The sequence below is a fragment of the Pleurodeles waltl genome, chromosome 10 (genome assembly GCF_031143425.1).
Source record: "Pleurodeles waltl isolate 20211129_DDA chromosome 10, aPleWal1.hap1.20221129, whole genome shotgun sequence".
In the NCBI taxonomy this organism is placed as follows: domain Eukaryota; kingdom Metazoa; phylum Chordata; class Amphibia; order Caudata; family Salamandridae; genus Pleurodeles; species Pleurodeles waltl.
Window position 1 is genome coordinate 153,373,474 of NC_090449.1, and position 13,570 is coordinate 153,387,043.

At 43.2% G+C, this 13,570-nt stretch overlaps 1 protein-coding gene across 4 annotated transcripts in view; it reads left to right on the forward strand.

Annotated features, from left to right (window-relative positions):
• RAI1 (retinoic acid induced 1) overlaps nucleotides 1-13,570 on the forward strand; it is a 529,708-nt gene that overhangs the window by 354,606 nt on the left and 161,532 nt on the right. For all 4 annotated transcript variants that reach the window (XM_069210069.1, XM_069210068.1, XM_069210071.1 and 1 more), the window contains one exon: nucleotides 659-746. The gene's annotated coding sequence lies outside the window, so the exon portion shown is untranslated. The remainder of the gene's footprint in view (nucleotides 1-658; nucleotides 747-13,570) is intronic.

The following is a 13,570-nucleotide window of genomic DNA, read 5'->3' on the forward strand; positions in this document are numbered from 1 at the left end:
CAGATGACAGTTGCTGCACAAATGTTGCAGAGTGACCAAAATGTGCTGTACTAGTATTAATGTGTTAATAAGAGGTGCCTCGCCTCACCATAAACACATGCTATCTAGTACCACAACTGGAATAAGAGATGCTTGTAATACTAAATAAGAGATGTCAGAAATACTGTAGTGGGGACAACAGCCCCCGAGTACTGCAGTGGGAATGACGGGCCCTTTGTAAGTACTGCAGTGCGAAGAAAATTAGTGTGGTAGGAGAATATAATTGTCAGACTATCATATAACATAAATATTGTGTTCTAAATATAATCTACACAAATATTACCACGTTGCAAGTAATAACAAACTCTACATCCAGTGGAACACATTTGTTAAGCAATATATAGAAAATGATATTTATATCAGGCCCTATCTCTGTATATTGTATTGTGACATGCATCGCTCAGATGCAGCACACTGTGAACAAGTGTGAAGAAGAGGTATGTGCCTTACACAAAGTCTGACAAATACTTAACTTGAATAATCGGTGCATTGCCAGCAGTACATTATAAAAACATCCTGTTTTTTACACTTTTCTGCTTAACACATATACAGTACATCACGTATGACAAATTCGAAGAAATGTACCCTAAAGTGTAATCAAATACTTTGTATGTTGCAGATGGGAGGATACCACGGCTGGAGAGATCTGAACCAAGCAAGAAACTTCAGGAGGCGAGCCGCATATCTTCCTTGAACCACGTCCTCTGGTAAGGCGATGAGCAAGAATTGCGCTTCTGTGGGACCTGCTGAGGTTCAGGGCACAGCACAGTGGTACCAGGAGGGTCTCCAGGGGCACCCGCAGAAAAGAACTGTAGATAATGCTGTCACTTACAGAATATGTCTTCAAGACGTTTTTTTGTGTGCAGGGTGGAGTCACTAACCAGCACCCCCTTTAAATAAGGGGTGCTCTGTGAAGAGGTGCATTTGTAAGGAGAAGAATGTGCATTTTTTGGTGCTTACACGTAGCACTGTGAGGCTCCAATTATGGCAGACGCGTGCACTGGAGATGGCCCACCTGGCCTTATCAATTTGTTCTTTCCCTTGCCTAGGAAAGGCCACACAACTGAATGGGGATGTGAGGTACTGCAGTATACATGGGGGGATGCTGAACATGTCACACTATGGATCAAGGGCAACCATATAATTACTGTAGTGTAAATATGGGGTGCTGCACAAATAGTGCAGCGTAAACGAGAAAGTGCTATATTAGTGCTTGAGTGTTTGTGCCATGCACATGCTCCAGTAAAAATAATGAAGAGATTGTACAAGTACTGCTTGAGAATTGTACGTGATGGTGAGTGCACAAATTTTGCAGTGTGAAGGAATGCTACATGTGTATTACAGTGCAAATGATAGCTGCTGTATCCAGTCTACAGTTTTAATGAAACACTATGCGCTGTACTAATACCGCACCATTGGTAAAGCAGTGCTGCACAAGCACCACAGTATGCATCATGATGGGTACACAAATACCACAGTATGAATGAGTGGGATGTTGTGGACGTTCCTTCTTATAAGAGGTACTGTTTGTGTATTGCAGTTGTAACAAACTGCCCCAGTTAAATACAGCAGTATATATTCACTATGCTGTACACAAACAGTTGTGTGATTTGAGATTTGTTGTGGAAGCACCACTGGAAGCCTGGGGGGAGTGCTGTGCAAGCTCTGCTTTATACATAATGAATGAATAGCATGCTTAATGGAGTGCTGCAGTCTCCACAGTATGCTTGCACTTGTGCTGTCCAAGTACTGTATAGCAGTGTGCTTAAGATAGTGTTGTGCAAGAACCACAGCATCCATGCATGTAGCTTTCGCAAGGTAGTGCATGCACTACAGTTTGATATAGGTGAGAGCTTCAATAAAAGGTTACCACTTGTGTTAAATCACAGATGCACATATTCAAAACCTGTTAATCAACACAGTGCTCAGAAATTTAACATTCACTCTACAAACAAGCAATATTACAGTATACCGCATTGCGTCAGGCGTTCTCAGTTTGAGGGATGTGCAATATTTGGCGTGGGCAGACCCTGCCAGTTCGCATGGTGTTGCATGATATCTGCTCTCTTCACACTGTTTTCCGGGTGAGGAGCTGATATGACACGGTGGCAGGGGTGTGACTCTGGACCTCACTGCACGCAGTGGATTTCCAGCTCGTCTTGCGAGGCTTTGAACATCTGATATTCATTAAGGGGTGTGAAAACAACCCATGACATCAACACATGCCTCCGCAACCCTTTTTTGCTTGATTTAGGGATTGGGTTTTGTGGGACCTCTAACATCTGAAAACTATGAGTATAGTGCCCCTTCACTCTTGAACCCCAACATCGTACACCCACAGCACAATGAATATTGCATTACCACCAAATGTAGAATTCGACCAGAACTTAATACCTATCACATACCAATAAGCTGAATCAGGCTTTTTACTGCATGGTTGACCCTAGAAAGATATAGAAAGTCTTCAGACAACCGGTGGTAGAATGTGCACCCTAGAAATGCTGAGTGCATCATATGTGGCATATTTCACGAGGCTGCACATACTGACATGCATCTCAGGCAGGGATTATGAAGCGACAGGCAACGAATTGCAGGAGACTGAAATTATTTACAGACATTTTCTATTATATTTTCGTGTGATCTGAACACATGTCCCAACTCACAAGGGCAGAATTGGCAAATACAGCAAAAACTGCTCAGCAGCTGGGGTCCAGGAGCACCACAAAAATGCATCTAAACAAATGGTAGCAAATTAAAGTGGTGAAGCTAAATCCCCCCCTTAAATTAGACAGACTGAATACATGGGCCGCAGACGCCATTAAACTGAACATATGCAATGCCGAGAGATGTCCAGTGCGCTCAAGAAAGCATGTCATTTTAGTGCAGGTGCATACAATTGACTAGTGACCTAAGGGACTTTATTCATGAAGACAAGTGCCTGTTTCATGAAAAGTTGAGATGTCTTAGTTGAAAGAGGAATGGTGCAGTAAGTGGGAAGGAGACTGACAACACCTCCACTGCTGCACCTTGAGCTGTGGCAAGCTTTAAGACCTTCATGGGCATCCTTGAACAAGCCCCTGAGAGCGCCATTGCAGTGGCTACGACAAAGCTTTGTACATCAAGTAGACTTCCATTCTCAAGCAGCATTGCTCGTCATGTTACTATACAATAGAAGCAAATGTGCTGGAACCACAGAAGGTATCTGCCCGGACTCAATCTACAGTGAATTACCAACCACTGCAGCTATTTTACTTGCTGGGGGAGGGGAATAAATCCTTCCCTGCGGTACGCAGTGGTTCCGTATCCTTGAAGAGGACAGTTGTGCTCCACTTTTGAAAAATTGATTTCAGATCCTGCTGAGTTGTCAGATTTTCAACAGTTGCTTGCTCACTGATCAACTCAATATTGAAAGAAGCATATCCTTAATCATGTCCAAGACGTGCCTTAGGGCTCCGGGAGGCCCAGAGTTCACCATGTTCGATGAGCTTTTGCAGGAGACAGATTGCACTAAAACATGCATAATAGATCTTTCTGCAGCCTTCCACACTGCTTACCACTCTGTACTGCGGGCGATACTCTGGTTGGCTGTTTGTGGAAAAACATCAGAATTCCTTTTTGACTGGGGGATCCCAGTCCACACCAGTGCCCCTGTGCAAGTCGACAAGACAAGCAATAACCTGTGGGGTACCCCAGGGCTATGCTGTCTCAATTCTGTTTTAATATACATCTTAAATCACAGCTAAATTTAATGCAGTCATTGCCCACTCTTGTGACGCTAAGCTGGTATTGAACACTTCACTGACAGCAATAGATTCCTAGATTAGCAGCAACCATAAAAGAAATTGCCCTAGCACTTATTGATAGAGAGCAGGGACTCCTACCCCGGCCAATTTTGTATTGGGTGGACGTGATGGGACCAAGTCCACACTCAGTACTCCATGATTCTGGGCCCAATCATTTATGAAGCGCTCACCCTTGAACCTCAGATCTCGACAGTTGTAAAACACTTTTTCTTTTACACAGAAACCTTGAGGAAAGAGTTCAATCTCTCAAGCTTACCAAGCCAAGTCCCAGCAGTAAATGCTGTTGCACTATTTTGAGTTGAATGTTTCTACACTGCATCTCTGGGTCTTCGTGAATAGGTTAAATTTCAGGGTGCAGAATGCCTCATAGACACTGCTATGGGATGTAATCAGCGGGCCCATGCCTCTGCGGATATTCACTCTACACTGGTTATCAGTGGAGCAGAGAACTTGCTTTAAGACTTATGTGTAGGTCCACCACACTACAATTATCCAAAATCCATAGTTGCCTTCAGAATTAATTTAGGCTGTGAGCACTTTAAACACTCCCTGCAATCTCCAGGACATACATCATACTGCTTTCAAGATTCAGGAAGGCATGAGCACGGCACTGCCCTTTCTTAGTGATGGTGGCAATACTTTGGAATACCTTGTAATAAGCTATCTGACTAAATGAATATCACTTCTTTTTTAGACTGCTCACTCTATGCATTAGTCGGATTGGCTTTCTCTGTTTGATGGAACAGGCAAATGGGTTTATTGGTGTCTTGCCTTTTTTCAGTACTTGGAAGACTCTAGGTAGGGATTGTTCAGGGTTGTATGATACAACCATGCATGCCGGAACCACGATTACTTTAACAACGTGGTCAGACCCACAACCACGTCTTTTTCACGCATGCCTTTACCACACATGCCTTTATGACGAATTTCGTTGTAAAAGCATGCTTAGTAAAGGCATATGTAGAAACGGCATGCGTGGTTGTGTCATACACTCCCTCTTAACCTAAAAAACTAACCAACCCACCCACCCACACTAGGGCCCAAAACCAGCCCCACTACTAATAAGTAAACCGCCCATACACCCTCACACCTGCCCTAAGCCCAAAAACCTTCCCCCACCCATAATAACTAAAGTACCCCCACCCACCCTAAGCTCTAAAAATACTATCCTACCACCCCACTCCTGCCCCTGAAAAATAAACTACCCCGACACCCCCACATGTCCGAGCCCTAAAACCTTCCCCACCCCTAATAGGTAAACTACCCCGACCTCCCCACCCACCCTAAGCCCTAAAACATAAACTAACCCGACCCTCCACCCATCCTAAGTCCACCCTACCCCTAAAAACTAACCCCAAACCCTGCCCCAGCCCCACGTACCTCACCGTGTCCTCTCCCGATCCTTCCTCGCCTCCTCTACTCACTCCTCCTGCCCTTCCTGAAACCTTTGCAACGCCCCCTAAAAAAAAAAGTACACCACCCCAACTGAAAAAAACCTACCCCAACCGTCCACCCACCCTAAGCCCCAAAAAATAAACTTCACCAACCCTCCCACCCCACCCCTAAAAAAAATACTACCCCAACCCCCCACCGACCCTAAGCCCTTAATCCACGCCCTACCCCTAAATACTATCCTCCAACCCTGCTCCAGCCCCACTTACATCACTGCGTCTTCTCCTGATCCACTAGACTGCTCTCTGCCTTTTTCTCTGCCTTAACCACACATATGCGGAGTTTGGCACATGCGTGGTTAAGGCACAAAAAAGGCAAGTGTTGTTCTGCATGCATGCTTGCAGCCTGCGTGGCTCCAGCTGCGTTGTAAAGGCTGTTTCCCATTGTTCAATACTAAAAAAGACTTAGTAGCACAAAATAACATATCATCCTCCCAAACCCATTATACTTTTGTATGCCAACCCCACTTGTACTAATTGCTGATCTGTCTCAAGATTTCCACCTGTGCCAGGGCCCAAAGGTTTGCACAGAAACTTGCAGCAGGTGCTATCAAAGGTCGTTATGCCGAGTACCAAGGCTGCCTTGTCTTGGTTCCACCTCGTACCTCTCTAATCAACCAGACACTCCCTGCCTTTTCTTTACCTCACTCTTGCAAGTTTTTGTCATCCCTACTTTCTCCCTTTGCCACTGGTTTTCAGTCCTACTCCTTCCACTTCTCCCCCTTTTGTTTTTCTTTCTCTGTTGATCAATGTCTGTTCAGAACAAATAAGTGGCAGACCCTAAAAATGAGTACCTGTGAGCCCCACCTGCAATCACCAGGCTAAACTAAGCACTGGTAGAACCTGGATCTAGCAGGTATTATGGGTCAGTAGTTTAGTGAGCCTCTTGGAGAGTCCTCCGTGTAACCTGCAGACAACAGGGTTAGTCCTCTTTCTTAGCTTTACATCCTTTGAGTTATTAATTGATGAATTGCATTTTTATAGCATACACTCCCAAGAATGTCTCTTAGTACTACAAAGTACGATGACATGATCATTATTGAGTTGGGTAATGACAATAATGCTTTATTCTTGATGCCATGTGGCCATATATTCTGTATGGCACATTTATTCAGTACTGGGTTCTTTTTGGCTAACTTTGCTGGCAAGGAGAAGAGACTATTTATTGTGTGGTCCCCAGCTTCATTTTTAAGTTGTCCAGTGATGTTTCCTTTTCATTCCCCCAAACCCACGGCCTGATTAGTGCGAGTATGGGAGAGTGCTCAGCTCTGGCCTATTGAGCGCTGTAACCCAGTGGTTCCAAACCTGTGGTCTGGGAAACCCTTGGGGTCTGCAAAGTCTCTTCGGGGTGTCAGTGACTGCTTAGAAAATTAAATAATATTAACAGGTTACTAGAGTATATATAAATAAATTGGCTAAATATACAATTGAAAATGTTAAAAAAAATACGGTAAATGTAATGGAATCTGAAATTGGAGGCTAAAAATTAAATTAGTACCCTCAGATTGATTTGTGGGAACAGAGCAGGTGCATCAAACAGAAGACAGTATTGACGATGTGTGGTTTCAATTGAGTTTAGGAAAGCTCCAACCTTTCTATTAAAAATAAATGTTATTTTTTTATTTATTTTTGTTTGCCAATTAAATAAGAAGTGTTATCATTTTGTGTATGTGTTTTATGAATGCTTCTTTCTATATTTTTTGTGTATTGTTTTTCCGTTCAAATCATCGACAATGTTTAGGCCTGGGTCCCAAGCTTCCAGTAATGACTCAGTGGGGGACGCTGGATTCCCAAAATTATTTAGTGGGGGCTCCCAGGTTCCAGAAATGTTAGAGTGGGGGTCCACAGAAATCAAAAGGTTGTGAACCTCTGATCTAACCAATCGCCGTGTCTGCACCTTCCAACATCCCCGTCAACATCAGAACTGCCCCAGATCTTCGACTATTCAGTAAGGATCCGTAGGATTCACCATGGCGAACGTCGGGTTTCACTGTAAACTATCTTGAATGGTAACTCTGGACTTCCATGCTTGTTCAGCGCTCTATTGCTTTCTTGCATGGTTCACGGTCTACAATATGTGTGAAATCGGGGAAATCCATTGCCTGTCGGTTTTCAAATTGTTTTCTTTGTTCTAAAAAGAAGACTTTCTTAGAAAACCTTGTAAATGTCTGGTTTAGATTGCTTTTTTCTCAGCTACAAAACTGTTTCCTTTAATCAGCCCCTCCGTCCCCCGCTCAAATCCCCACTGCTCCAGCAGAACACATTTTGTACCCATTGGATACAAATATAGCTCAATGTAACTATTTAGATAACTTGCAGGTGTTCAGGAGAAAAAAACACAACTGCGCTGTTTTTGGTTCCAGAATTAAAGAACTTGCATGTTGAGGCAAAATTCTGCTAAGTGCTTCTCGACATCCTCAGGATTTAGTCCACATCCCCAGAGTTCACTCGGAAAGAGGGAAACCTGCTTCTGCTTCTCTCTTGGATAAAATGCTGCTAGCTGAAATTTGCAGAGCTTCCACTTGAATGTCATTTCGCACGTTCTACAAGCACTGTTGCCTAGATACGGATTCCAGAGCAGACACCTACAAAGACAAATCTGTTCTAAAAAATCCCTTTCATTAAATGCTCGTTCATCTGCATCTCATCTCTCATGGTTTGGGCACCGCTTGGCGCTCTTGTCAACAAACTGATGCTTACCCGTTAGCGTAGTTTTCCATCCAAGACCCTCTACACAGAGTCACATTTAATGTACCTTATCCTGAGAGGAAAGGTTCCTTACTTCCAGTTTCTTCAAGGAAAGACAGAGCTTGGATAGTTAGAGGAGTGATGTTATCAAGTGTTTCACATCAGATGGCACTATCTCGCATTGTGTGCCTGATTAGTGGAGACTTCCGAATTTGCAGCTGGGGCTGAATGGGTTGGTGCAACAACCTCTTTTGAAAGGGGCCTAGATGAGAGTGGATCTTAAGAAGTCTGGGAAACTGTCTCCTTAAAAAGGCATTTTTTTGTGAACATAGGCAGAACAATCAATACATGTTGTGCTAGTGTATGTGTTCCTATTAATACGTGAAAACTAGCTCCAACGGACTCTCTAGTTTGGGAATTCCATGAAAAGGTTCACATATTGACTTTCTCAGAATGGAGCTTAACACCTTCCTTTCGTCTTTTCCAAAATTAAAAAAATGGGTGGCTGCCATGATAAATAGCAACCCAATGGCGCCAAAAAGCCTCTTTAAAATGTGATCCTTTCCTTTGCTCTATGGGATGTAAAGGGAGAAGTGATTGTGGCTACATTGTCCAGAGACTCCTTTTACAAAAAAAAAGTGCATTTCCATAAGCAGTATAACTAAAGGTCTGATTGCAAGTATCCTGGTGTCAAATGCAATAATAACCGCACCCGATAAAAGCAGCCACCAAGGTGTTTGGTATTTATTGGTTCTTGAAATCATCACCTATTCTGCTTTAAGCACTCAAAAGGGGGCATACATTGCAGATTTTGGTGCTTATCTCACCAGTATTTGAACTTCTCTTTAATTAATGGCAATTTTCCACCTATTGAATTCTGGCTGGTTTCACCTGGTGAAATGTGAACAAGGCAATCTTTATCGTACCTGTCAATCACTGGGCTTGATAAACATTGCAGCGCTCATAATACCAATCCCTCTGCATACGTGTTTGCTCTTGGATTGCAGTTTACTGGGACACCTGTAATTAGTCCCTGTCTTCACGAAGACTGCGCATTTTCACATGTGCGTTCTGTTACATTACAGGAGCAAGACTGAGACCTCTGTAATATCTCAAAACCGATGCAAAAAGGAGTGCACTAAAGATCTTTTTGGTTTAGATGGTGGGTGGGCACAGATTTGTGCTGTCATTGCAAGATGTTTTGTATGATCATTTCTTAAGACTTTTGCAAGGTCATCTTGATGAGATTCACGTTGTGTAGCATCAGCTGCTCGCGTAAATCATTCTCTGCTGGTGGAATGTACCTCCTTCTACCAGGGGGTATCTAATGGGCTGTTAAGTCACAGAGAATCAAGACTAGAATTGTAAATTAATTTACGAGCTCATCTATTTATGCTTTATTGTGGATTATTCCTTTCCTAATCCTGTACATGCACAGTCAATCAGCAGCACATAGAAGCTGTCTTAGAAACACTGCATCAGTACTTCATGCACTTGGCATACATGTCTTGTGTTCCCATTGAGGTCTTAGAGTCAGAAATATTTGTCTGAAGGGTATTTCTTTCAACCAAAGACCAGGTTCAGGAATTATTGGATTGACTTGTGCTGTTAACTTGTGTTTTGCACCAGCCAAAGAATTGTTGACACTATACTGACCATTCATGTATTTAATAATAATTTGAGCATAGATCTAAATGGGTGTGGTGTTCAGAAAGACCCAAAGGTGTTCAGACATAAAAGATGTCCCTTCACTGTGTCTCTGGTACTCCAAAGTTAACAACGCCATTCAAGACATTGAAACTAAGACCTTTGTAGGTAATCCTCCTATTGGTTCAGACTCAAACTTTCCAAAAAGTAATTTCCTACGACCTTGTGGAATTTTCATATGGCACCCTTAGAAATGATATCTACTTGCAGCACATGAAGTTTTGAAATTCGGACTCAAAACCTATGGACATTCTACTGGTTGAGTAAAACAAGAAGTGCAGCCCATTGACACCATCAGACACCACGTACCTGTGGTTCTCTGTCAAAATATAATAAGTGTAATTATCCCACAGCAAAAGAATGTATGCAAAATATCAACACCTAAAATATTGCAATTGTAAATATGCTTAGGTAAGTATAGATTTAATATTTACAGCTCCACATCTACGTGCCTTGGAAATCTATATTCGCTCTATGGAGTTAAGTACAGTGAAATATTGTAATCACAAGTGTCAGCAGTTGGACACAACAGAAATCATCTGTAACTGGTCGAGTGAAATTTCCTCAAGTGTCACGTCACAGAGACTTGAATGTGAATCAGAGAATTCAGCTAAAACGGCTACCTTCGAATAGTGTGTGTGGCAGATCAGCAGACCTGCAACTCACACAGAGCCATGTGTGACACACAATATCGGCTCCCATCACTCCGTCACCCGGTGAGGAGCAGATATCACACGGCGGCAGGAAAAACGGGTTGGCAAACACCGTAAACAGTAGTTTTCGTTTCCAGAGGGGTTCAACTGCCAGTGTCCATTAATGGGCGTGAAAACACCCCAGAACATTGGCAACAGGCTCAGCAAGGTTTGGTTTTATTTTTTTTAAGAGGAGGAGGCTGGGGTTAGTGGGGGGCAAAAGTGCTTCTTAGGTGCTTCTCAGCACGAGGCCACACCCCCACAAGGACCCGCCCCCTTCACACTGTGAGATGTTTGGTGGAGCTGGCAAGTCTGGAGTAGGCCAGAGTTGGCATCATGTAAATATGGGCATGCCCAGCGCCCGCAGGGTTAAGCTCATGCCCCCGTGCAATGCTTGGTTATATTCTCAGTTTCACAAGGGAGCTGAATTGCTGCTCTTCCCGCCACCTGCACGAGACTTCTGACGAGACTTTAACACTGACGCTTGCCACGTGTGAGCTCACAGCAAAATAGACAAAAAAACAAGCACTCATCCTCCAATCGAAGCAGAGAGGCCGCGCTCGATGCACCCCATAGCACTGTCTGACACCGGAGTGGAGTGTTCAGAAACAAGCGGCACCCCCATTAACCCGGGGAAATCGATCAGTAATTATTTCGAAAAAGGAGGAATTTATAATTAGTCAGTAAGAAGCACCAGACGCACCCCGGCGCTTACGTAGCAAATGGCGCCCAGGGATCTGTTGTGTCTCTCCGGCCCGGCGGCCCCACCCTGCACTCTCGCGAGGAAGAACATCTGCACTTTATTTTTAGAAACCCAATCCCGTGACAAAGGAGGGAGAAAAGGAGCATTTCAAATCCACTTAGCTGTTGTCTGCGGGGACAGCCGCCTCGCATAACCGGTTGCATAAGCGACTGACATTATCTGAATAAAAAGCCAGCATTGGAGCAGCACGAATCGCAGGTACAAAATCAGTGTATTCTGCGGCTGAAATAAAAATTAAAAACGTAAATAGTACACTTCGGAAGGGTAAAAAAATAAAGAATTAGTGAAAATATAACCGTGCATTGTATATATGGCTCTGAAAAAGAACAGTACCAATATATCACGGTGGACTAAGAAATCTCGAGATGGTCGTTACACACGGGGTACGTTTTATAACTGGCACTATCCTAGGTGGCACCTTGGCACTGAAGGTTCAATAATGATTGCGGATTGTGTCCCACAGGGCCTGGTTGACTCTTAGGATATATTCATCAAGTGCATATGGGCTTCTTCAATCTACATGATTTTTTTGTTGTAATTTTACTTTTTAATTTAGTTAGAGTGCTTTGCTTCATGGGTTGCAGTTTTTAGGAGTACTCGCCTTGTTGAAGTTTGTCACCTGCGAGTTCTGCCTGCTCTGCAGCACAAAGAGGTTGTCCTTATCACTCAGAAACACTTCCTGCTGTCTTCCAATATCTGACACAGTCAAAACTAAAGCCCAAAATCTTTCTGACACTACACAAATATTCTCAGAGCAAGGTGGCTTGGAACGTGTGGTGCCACCGCCATTTCGTCATCTTTTCACAATTTAAGTAACTTATTCCCATGTCCGGACGGTTGCCCCGAACTTTGAAAGGGTCACATGCCTCTCACCCTCAATGCTACTGGTATATTTTAGTTTCTGTTACAGAGAGGACATGTAAAGCATTTACCTGGGAAGGTGTCATAATTTATAGCGCCGCATGGACCATAGGCCATGGAATGCAGTCTGTTTTTGGAGCATTTGAGAATTTTAGAGGCCAGTCCTATTTGCGCATTTTCCACCACACATCCATATAGCCTAGATGGAATGATTATTAGGTTGGGCTTGCAAGCACTTAAGCACTTTTCAACCTGTTGTAAGTATTCTGTGGGATTTTAACCACGCAAATCACTTTCACTTGTTTATGTGCTTGCCATTAAAAAAATCCCTTGATGTCATTGGTAAATGCTTTGCGTTTGTCCCGCTTAGGGGCAGTTTTGTTACCGACTTGCAGATTGACCATGTTACATGGATTATTGCATGATTGCCGATATACTTCAGCGTGGTTGAACTATTTTTGCTTTTGCCTCTCCACTTCATGCTCCATGGAGGCCATGGTGCTCACAGCGCAGAACACCACAAACTCCATCTGCAGTATGTAAGCGCTGGTCACATTGTTTACACTGTTACATACTCAGAGTCATTTCTATTGTCTCTTCCTTTCACCCTCCATAGTTTCCCATAGTAATTGATGAAGGCTTTACAAAAAAAAACACAGAAATCCTCAGAGCAGCTCTCTTAACACAGAGTTCACAGCACTCTGGAAACTCGCCCCATAATGCTTTGCAAGCATTCATTTACAAAACATTTCTGCCCATAACTCAGCCTATGATGGTCCTAGGACAATGGGACTGCACCAAAACGTTTGCACAACACACTCTTTCTGTCTGGGTCATCTCTGGGTCCCCACACTAGGTTAGTGGGAACCCATAATAATACCCCCTCACACTATTTAATGCCTTTTTAAGCTCTCCCATGGCTGGAACTTTTGTTTTATAGCTTGGAATAGTTTGTGATTTAAGGGTCTTGTTTGTAATAGTATTCTAATAGGCATGGAAATGTGTAATGCACTACGTCCTCTCTGTGCTAAATATATGGTTGCCATTCTGTTCTCATGTGCTTATGCCCTCTAGGGCCTAACTGTACGATTACATGACCATGTTTCTTGGAAATGCTATTTTTACTCTGGGGTTCTCTCGGAAACTCACCCCATAATGCTTTGCAGGGCATTCCTTTACAAACATTTTTGCTTGCAACCCAGCCTCTGTAGGTTCTAGGACAATGGGACCACCTTCAGAAAATGTTCACCACAACATGCTCATTCTGTCTATATCAGTGGTTCCCAACTTTTTGACTCCTGTGGACCTCCACTTTATCATTACTAGAACCCAGGGACCCCCACTGAATCCTTATTGGAATCCATGGACCCCCCCCCACTGAAAACAGGGGACCCAGGCCTAAACATTGTTAATGATTGGAACCACAAAATAATGCACAAAAAATGCTGAAATAAACATTCCATCAAACAATACACACATAATAGCACATTTTATTCAGTTTTCAAACAAATACAATTAAAAAATATATATATTTTAATTTTAATGGGAACGTTGGAGCTGTTCTAA